Genomic DNA, 2,887 nt, shown 5'->3' with positions numbered 1-2,887 from the left:
GAACTTTAAAAAAAACATGCATGACATTCTGAAATAAAGAGAGGAAGCAGAAACAGACAGACAGTCAGAGGGCTGACAAGAAGGTGTGTCTCTTGCCTATAAATCTACCGTAAATATGTTCTAACTTAAGGGACATAGAAAATATATTTACATATTCAGCTCTAATTCACAGATTTGTTTAGATGCTAGTTTATCCTGATCTTACAGTTCATTTCCTGACATACACTGCACAGCACTTTATGGCAGCATGTCACTAGTACAACCAGCAGAGGGAAGAAGAACATTACAAAAGAATCAAGGCAATGTCAGTTGAATACAAGCATTTAATTCAACAATGTGTATATGTTGGGAGGTTTTTCTTTACTGTGTCATTACACGATTGAAAGCTGAAACAGACCCCAGGAAGAATCAGTAATTAATAAATAAATAACAAATCCGATTCTGACATCACTGTTGCAAATCAGGTAATTCTTATCCCCAAGACTTTCTATTTCTCATTTGTGACTTAATGGAGGAAAAAACTTAAAAAACTGTTTCTTATTAAGAATAGAAACAAAATGCCAGAGCTGTGTGAAGTGTGTGGTATTTGATAAAGAAATGTGTGGTATTTGGATCTGATATTGTCATTATCATGAAAATTTAGACCCACACACTGTGTTTACAGACCCACCTGTAGCTTGTGACACTGTGCATGTATTCTGGGGCAGTACGTGTGTGTGTGTGTGTGTGTGTGTGTGTGTGTGTGTGTGTGTGTGTGTGTGTGTGAGTGTGTGTGTGTGTGTGTGTGTTTTGTGTGAGTGCTTTGTCCATCAACATGTTTACTGGATGGGCATGCAGGTGGTCTTTCTGCCAGGTGGCCAATGTGGCATCGAGACAATAAAACAGACCAGTCTAGACTTGTTTATACCTACATTCAGTAAAATACCTTTGAGTTATAGAAATGAATGCATAGTGAGAGTGTGTTTTTCTCTTTGAATCACTGGAATACAAACCAATAGAACAATTGTCTAAAGCCCACTAAAGCATATACTGCATCCATGCAGTAAATAGGTAACATTCTTTGGATTATAATGGAATCTTCTTATATAACCTAAAATATACCTTTGACGAAAACTAACATTTTTAGTTGTTGAACGAGACGCTATGATCATTATTTTCCTAGTTAGTAAACTGGGAAAACAATGAAATGGCAAAGGATTAGGATCAGCACAAACTTTCACAGACTGTTCACCTGGATAAAAAGGGACCGGCAAAGCAGAAGGTCTCCCACAGAGCAAGTGTTGCTCCTCATGGCAAACTGCAATAACCCGGATGAAAACACAACCTTTTGTATGTTAACAGAGACATTTAGACCAAATTGGCTTAATAGTGACATCTCAACTTCCTCCCACTCTCCACAAATATAGACACAATATAATTGGATATTATCGCTGCCATCTTGCACCAAGGACGTCATTTGGTACCAGAGTCTGTGCATGAAGACTACCTTAATAGAAACATTTGCATTTGCACATACATCAGTGTGAAGAACTACCTTACATGACAGACACCATCTTTGAGATTTTTATTGTTATTATTATTAGAATTGTTGTTGTTGGATGGTGCAGTTGCTTATCATTACTGGCACATGGCAAAGAATGAAACAGACATAGAATCAGTGCTTCTACTTTTAGGTCGAACCACTTTGCTTCTGTTCTGTTGTGTTTCAGCACATTTCTACCTGTGCGTGTGTAGCAACAAAGTTACATTCTCACATTGGTTCATGAATAGGGATGGTTTTAAGTCTTTTATCTTATCAGAATCTTACCTGTACTTTGAGTGTGTGTTTGTTTGTGTGTGTGTGTGTGTGTGCGTGCATGTGTGTGTGTGTGTGTGTGTGTTTGTGCGTGTGCGTGTGTGTGTGCGTGCGTGTGTTTGTGTTTGTGTGCGTGTGTGTTGTCTTGTGTTGTGTTGTGTGCGTGTCTGTGTGTGCGGTGGAGCTATATAACAGAGGGGGAGGGTCATGTTTTCCCTCGGGCTCTTTCTCTGCTCCACCTCCACCTCCACCTCCATCCGTCTGGTTGATCAGGCATCATAGTGGTTGACTCCATCTACTTGGCATAGAAAGACAAGGCAATACAGGAAATTAGATTGCCCTTCAAAATAAACGCTGAAAGTTATAGATTTTAAAAACTAACAGAGATCCAAGTGATAAACAAAAAAAGAAACATTAAATAAGGAAAAAAACACAACTAATAATAATGGAAAAATTAATAATGATGATAAATATAAAGAATATGAAGAAATTCATATATGTTTTAACCATGGGTAAGGCCAGAGAATACATTAACACAAATAATTAATTCATTTGATAACACAGTGTAAGAACACAAGGAATAAAGTTGTTGTTCCCTGTACACCATTGAATACTTCACTGTTTGCTCCTTAACAATTAATTAATTAAATATTTAGCAAAGGAAAATAATTTGAGTGGTTAAATATTTTGCTCCTCGTGACTGGAGCCGTGTTTCCTCGGCTGTCATTTTATTTTGAAGGTGGAGACAGGAAGCCGTGGTGCTGCTGTGGTCAGACTTGCAGCCGTCACGTTAGGTACAGAAACCAGCACGGACCCAGCGGCTCACTGACCGTCCTGCTCCGGTGCAGACAACATGAGGGAGACACCGACAGCACCGAGAACCACCGACTGAACAGCGGCTCCTGAGGTCTGTCCCCGGGGAACAGGCAGGAACTGGATATAAAGGGCGCAGACATCGTTTTTGATGCGGTGACAGAACGTGCTGCTGGTGAAGTTCCAGCTTCATCGTTTTGTTTTAAACAGCTGAAACTCCCCCCCCACCCCCCCTCTCTGGATGCGGCCGGTGTCTGGTCCTCGGTGGACTCGGTGGTC

Source organism: Limanda limanda, chromosome 3, assembly GCF_963576545.1.
Source record: "Limanda limanda chromosome 3, fLimLim1.1, whole genome shotgun sequence".
Classification (NCBI taxonomy): domain Eukaryota; kingdom Metazoa; phylum Chordata; class Actinopteri; order Pleuronectiformes; family Pleuronectidae; genus Limanda; species Limanda limanda.
The sequence above is the reverse complement of the archived record's forward strand: the minus strand, read 5'-3'. Positions refer to the sequence as shown.